Raw genomic sequence first — 7,143 nt, 5'->3', positions numbered from 1 at the left:
GAGTGAGACCCTCCCTGTCTTTAAAAAAAAAAAAAAAAAGCTGGTCATGGTGGCTCATGCCTGTAGTGCCAGCACTTTGGGAGGCCCAGGAGGGCGGATCACCTGAGGTGAGGAGTTCGAGACCAGCCTGGCGAACATGGCAAAACCCGTCTACTAAAATATAAAATTAGCCAGGCATGTTGGCACGTGCCTATAATCCCAGCTACTTGGGAGGCTGAGACAGGAGAATCACTTGAACCCAGGAGGGAGAGGTTGCAGTGAGCCAAGATCATGCCACTGCACTCCAGCCTGGGCAACAGAGCAAGACTCTGTCTCAAAAAAATAAATAAATAAAGAGAAAGAAGGAACAGCTATACAATGTGCTTGTGTTTTAAGTGCTGTTACAAAAGAGTTTAAAAGTTTTTAAAAAGTATATAACATTACAGTAAGCTAAGGTTAATTTATTATTAAAGAAATAAATCTTTTTTATAAATTTAGTGTAGCTTAAAAAGTCTACAGTTGTGTACAGTGATGTCCTAGGCCTTCACATTCACTTACCACTCATTCTCTTACCCAGAGCAACTTCCAGTCCTGCAAGCTCCATTTGTGGTAAGTGCCCTATATAGGTGTACCAGTTTTTAAAAATCTTTTGTACTGGTTTTTTTTCTTTTTTTTTTTTTTGAGTCACAATCTCGATCTGTTGCCCAGGCTGGAGTGTAACGGCGTGAACCCAGCTTGCTGCAACCTCCGACTCCTGGATTCAAGAGATTCTAAAGCCTCAGCCTCTGAAGGAGCTGGGATTACAGGCACCTGCCACCATGCCTGGCTAATTTTTGTATTTTTTGTAGAGACGGGGTTTTACCATGTTGGCCAGGCTGGTCTTAAACTCCTGACCTCAAGTGATCCACCAGCCTTGGCCTCCCAAAGTGTTAGGATTACAGGCATGAGCCACTGTGCCTGTCCTATACCGTATTTTTATTTATTTTATTTTATTTTATTTATTTTTTTGAGACCGAGTCTTGCTCTGTTGCCCAGGCCGGAGTGCAGTGGTGCAATCCCAGCTCACGGCAAGCTCCACCTCCCAGGTTCACGCCATTCTTCTGCCTCAGCCTCCCAAGTAGCTGGGACTACAGGCGCTCACCACCGCGCCTGGCTAATTTTTTGTATTTTTAGTAGAGATGGGGTTTCACCATGTTAGCCGGGATAGTCTCGATCTCCTGACCTCGTGATCTACCCACCTCGGACTCCCAAAGTGCTGGCGTGAGCCACTGCACCTGGCCTACTATATTTTTATACCATATGTTTACTGTACCTTTTCTATGTTTAGGTACATGAATGCTTACCATTGTGTTAGAACTGCCTACAAGGTTCAGCCCATAGCGTGCTACAGGTTCGTAGCCTGGGAGCAATAGGTTATACCGTATAGCCTAGGTGCATGGTAGACTGTGCCATCTGGGTTTGTGTAAGTACACTCCATGATGTTTGCACAATGATAAGATCACCTGACAACATGTTTCTCAGAACATATGCACATTGTTAAGTGAATCGTGACTGTATTTCACAGAATGATTCCCCACCACTGGGTCAGCTCCCAGCGAGCACAGGCATTGAATATCTTGCTCTGCACTGTCTTTCCAAGGCATCAGAACAGTGCTTGACACACAGTAGGGACTTAATAAGTATTTACTGAATGAATAAATTAGGCACAGAAAAACTTGCTATCCTTGTGGCTCATGACTGTAATCCCAAGACTCACAGTAAGTATCCTTATCCTTACTGTCCTTATATTTGAGCAAAGACTTTTTGACAGAGAAGGAAACTGAGACCCAGAAAATGGTTGGAATTGCAGAGGTATATATGTGTGGTGTGTGTGCGGTGGAATCAGGAGTGGAAGCAACATTTGTAGCCCTTGGAGCACAGCCTTTCACACTGACCTAAGCTGCTTTTACTGTAAACCACGCCTTTACAAGCACGAGTAGACAGGACCATGGTAGACCTTGGCCCAGGTGGGTACTGACCCAGTGAAAGGCACTGGGCCCTGAGCTCTGTCTTGTGCCGCGGGACGAGGATGCAGTCCCTTCCTCTCCCTCCCTGTGTCCAGTCCCCCTTCTGAGGACACACTGGAGGATCCACCCTAGGTGGCTTCTACCTCCCTCAAAGACCTCAGGTCCTGACTGGCGTGGACACTTGATTTGATACCCCTTGGGTTTTGTTCTTGCCGACTGCCGCATTTCTATCACTCAGCAAGGGACTCAGACAGGCCTCAGCAAATATTGTCTAGAGATTGACTGAGACTGGAGGGCTCAGGAGAGGGTGTGGGGGGGGATCTCATTCTTGAACTTCTGAATTGGTTTCCTCGTCCATAGCTGACCAGGCTCCCAACACCCCCAGGCAGCTTAGCAGACTTACACTCAGACCTGGTGGCTTCTCTGATGCTGAGGTCTGGGCTGACTGGCAGGCAGAGTTTGTCTCCTCTGCTACTTTTTCTCTGTGTTGCAGAGGAGGGGAGATATTTCTACCACATCCCCCAAGGGCCATGTCCTCTAAGAGACCCCAGCTGATCATCTGCACCATTGTACCTGAGGCTCAGGTGAGAAGAATGAGGCTACGGGTTGGACGCAGTGGCTCATGCCTGTAGTCCCAGCTACTGGAGAGGGTGGGGCAGGAGGATCACTTGAGCCCAGGAGTGAGCCATGATTACACCACTGCACTCCAGCCTGGCTGACAAAGTGAGATCCGGTCTCAAATAAATAATAAAAAAAATTTAAAAAGATTGAGGCTACAGCACCTGATTGTAACAAGAATAACATTAGTTAATGTTTACTGAATATAGTATACCAGACACAGCCTGGATGCTTTACAGATACTGTCTTATTTAATCCTCATAATAAACCTGTGAATAGTTACTACTGTCATTCCCATTACACAGAGGAGGAAACTGGAACTCAGAATGGAAAGTGACCACAGAGCCACATAGCTAGTGATGGAGGGCAGGCACGTGGCAGCTCTGCTAGTTGCCTCTCATGGGGCACTTTCCTCTTCCCCTTTACCTGCATGCACTCCTGCCCCAACAATACCAGCATAAGAGAAAGGTGACATTTGAGCAAAAAGCTAAAGGAGGTGAGGGAATTGGCCAAGCAGACATGGAGGTGAGTAGGAGAGCATGCTAGATAGAGGAAAGAGCCTTCCATATCTGCTTGGCCAATATTGCCTTTCTCTTACGTTGAGCACCCTATTTAATTGTAGTGGTTTTCAAATATGTCTGCAAATTCTCTGATACTTCTCCCTTAAATTTCCCTCTCCTTGAATGTGGGATAGACATAGTGACTCATTTCCAGCTAAGAGAATACAGCGGAAGTGATGGTGTCATTTCCAAGACTAGGTCATAAAAGATACTGTGGGTTCCTCCTTGCTCTCACTCTGGAATCACTTGTCCTGGGGAAAGTTAGCTGACATGTTGTGAAGATACTCAAGCAGCCCATGGGGAGGCCCATGTGACAAGGAACTGAGGCTTCTTGCCATCAGTCAGAGAGGAATTAAGGCCTTTTGCCAATGGCTGTATGTGTGAGCCATCTTGGAAGCAGCTCCTCCAGCCCTAGTCAAGCTTTCAGATGACTGCAGCCCCAGCCAACATCTTGTTTGCAAACTCATGAGAAACCCTGAACCAGAATGACCTAGCTAAGCTACTCCTGGATTCCTGACCCACAGAAACTGATATACTAAATGTATGTTGTTTTAAACTGCTCAGTGTTGGGGTAATTTGTTACACAGCAATAGATAGTTGTCCCTTGGTATCCATGGGGGGGTTGGTTTTAGACTCCCCATGGATACAAAAATCCTCATTTGCTCAAGTTCTCAATATAAAATAACATAGTGTTTGCATATAACCTGTGCATTATCCTTTGGTATTCCTTAAATCATCCCTAGAGTACTTATAATATTGAATACAATGTAAATGCTATGTAAGTAGCTGTTATACTCTATTGCTTAGGGAATAATGGCAAGAGGAAAAAGTCTGTACATGTTCAGTGCAGATATAATTTTTTTTTTTTTTTTTTTTTTCTAACAGGGTCTTAAAGTGCACTGGTATGAGCATGGCTCACTACAGCCTCAACCTTCCAGTCTTAAGTGATCCTCCCACCTCAGGCTGCCGAGTAGCTGGGGCTACAGGCATGCACCACCATGCTTGGCTAATTCTTTTTCTTTTCTGTAGAGACGTGGCCTTGCTATGTTGCCCAGGCTGGTCTTGAACTCCTGGGCTCAAGTGATCCTCCCATCTTGGCTTCCCAAAGTTCTAGAATTACAGGCATGAACCTCTGCACCTGGCCTAGACATAATTTAAAACAATTTTTTTTTTTTCAATTTGAGATTGGTTGAATTCACAGATGCAAAACCCACAGATACTGGTCGACTGTATATTAATATAGCAACCTGTCTCTGTTCCATCCCCCAAATGAGCCTTACCTTGCTCTACTTTCTATTTTTTCTCAGCATTTATCATTGACTAACACACTAAGTAACTTTTTGTTTTGTTTTGTTTTGTTTTAGAGGCAGGGTCTCACTGTGTCAACCAGGCTGGGGTACAGTGGCACAGTGCAGCCTTGACCTCCTGGGCTCAAGCAATCTTCCAGCCTCAGCCTCCCAAAGCACTAGGATTATAGGCGTGAGTCATTGTGCTTTGCCTCATTCCACATTTTAATACTTAGAGAACCTACAACCATATTTTATTGATTCTAAGACACAAAAATCTTTTTTCACACTTTAACTTTTCCAAAATAAAAATCTTTTAGGCCAGGCATGGTGGCTTATCCCTGCAATTCCAGTATTTTGGGAGGCCAAGGTGAGTGGATTGTTTTAACTCAAAAGTTGTAGACCAGTCTGGGCAACATGGCAAAATACTGTCTCTACAAAAAATTAAAAAATTAGCTGGGCGTGGTGGCATCTGCCTGTAGTCCCAGCTACTTGGGAGGCTGAAGTGGGAGGATGGCTTGAGCCCAGGAGGTGGAGGTTGCAGTGAGATGAGATCGTGCCACTGCACTCCAGCCTGGGCCACAGACAGACCTTGTCTCAACATAAATAATCTTTTAAAATTGATAACATTTCATATTAATGAGATACAGTATGAATCAGGCACTGATCTAGGTGTCTAAATGAAATAGGCAAAGTTCCCTGCCCGCGTAGAGCTGATATTCTGATGGTGGAGAGATAAACAATTAAACATAATAAATAAGTAAATTAGGCTGGGCCCAGTGAATCACACTTGTAATTCCAGTGCTTTGAGAGGCTGAGGTGGGAGGATTGCTTGTGCCCAAGAGGTTGAGGCTACGGTGAGCCATGATCATGCCACTGCACCCCAGATTGGGTGACAGAGCAAGACTCTGTCTCAGGAAAAAAAAAAAAAAAAGTAGAATGACAGATGCTGATTTTGTCTAGGGCATCAATTTGCCCAGCTAAAAATCAGACACATTCCTGGCCAATGAGGTCTGAGCAGAAACGGCTGGGTGGGGCTTCCTGGAAAGCTCTTTGAAAACAAATAGGACTATCCAGAGCAAGTAAACTCACAGAAACAGAATGCAGACCGGTGGTTGTCAGGTGCTGGGAGGAAGGGAGAATGGAAGCAAGTGCTTAATGCATACAAGGGTTCCTTTAGGGGTGATAAAAAATGTTTTGAAACTTGATAGAGTTGGTGGTTGCACACACATGTTGAATGTATTAAATGCCACCAAATTGTTCATTTTTAAATGGCTAATTTTATATTACATAGATTTCCCCTCAATTGAAGGGAAAAACAAACGATGGTTTTAGCCAGTACTAACTTTTTGTGCTTTGCCTTTCCTCTGTCTGCCAGGGATGAGGATGTGATGCCTAGAAAGGCAGCAGCTGTTTTTTCTGCATAAGAACAGAATAATAGTAACAATAACAGCTAATACTTATAGAGCACTTAATATAGAGCCAGGTACTGTTTTAAGTTCTTTGCATACATCGACTCATTTAATATTTACAACAACTCTTCAAGGAAGATACTATTATTCCCATGTTATAAATGAGAAAACAGGTACGGAGAAGAAAAATGATGGCCCATGCTAGGGAAGGCAGAGGGAAATCTAGTTGAAGCCTGAACCCTCCATGTGCCGTGGAAACTCTGTAGCAGCCCTAAATTCCTACCTTGGTCTTCTTAACTATTTGAAAAAATCACCCCCTATTTAATTAAGCCATTTTAGTTAGGTTTCTGTTCCACACATCCTGAGATTCAAAGTCCGGTATGTCTGACATCAGTGCAAGTGTACCTAACCACTCGGCTCTCCTAGCCTGCAAATAAGTGGTCAAGTGCTTTTCAGCCTCTCTGATCCCAATAGATGGTAGCCCTCTTGAAGGTGGAGGGGAGTCTTCCTCTACTGTGAAGTCCCATCATTGAGCACAGGTCGTGGTCCAGATGGAGCAGTGCAGTGTGGTGTTGGGATTAGCAGTTAGGACCCAGAGAAGGGGCTCAGAGTGCAGTGAGGAAGACGTTCACCGGTGTAAAGCAGACATCAAAGATAAAGTGAACCCAGAGGCAGGGGAACTTCGTGATGGTCAGGATCTGGACAGATGAAGAAGGCAGGAAATGGGCTCTCCAAACAAACAGCACAACTTTTGAGGGAACGCACCACGGTGTGAATGTACAGAGTGACGTTCAGGAAGTACCAGTAGCTGGGTGAGGCAGGAAAAATGGGTGTTGAGAGAGGGAGAGATCAGTCGTGAAGGGTGAAGACCTTTGAAAGTCAGGACTCAGAACATTGAAAATCATCTGTGCAGAGCTTTCTGTGACATCTCACTGCAACCCAGGGAGAAATGGCAGGAGGCGTTTCCCCCATTTTACAGAAAGGAACTGACGTTCAGAGAGGCTTGGTTTGGCTATTGTTGCCTCGCTAGCAAGTGACAAGAGTGGGACTTGAACCGGGGTCTTTTAACCTCATGGCCTACACTTGCCTGCTCAGGCAAGTGATTGTCAGCTTGCCTGTGTGGGTCGGGAGGGACAATGGAAGCATTCCGAGCGGGAAAGGGATGCTCCTTCTATCGGAACTTTCTCTTTTGCCAGTGGAAAGTATGGAATGGATTTGAGGTGACTTGCTGGGGCATGGCAGTGAATTTCTTTCTTTCTTTCTTTCTTTCTTTCTTTCTTTC

This window comes from Rhinopithecus bieti, unplaced genomic scaffold (assembly GCF_001698545.2).
Source record: "Rhinopithecus bieti isolate Rb0 unplaced genomic scaffold, ASM169854v2 scaffold_6907, whole genome shotgun sequence".
Classification (NCBI taxonomy): domain Eukaryota; kingdom Metazoa; phylum Chordata; class Mammalia; order Primates; family Cercopithecidae; genus Rhinopithecus; species Rhinopithecus bieti.
The sequence above is the reverse complement of the archived record's forward strand: the minus strand, read 5'-3'. Positions refer to the sequence as shown.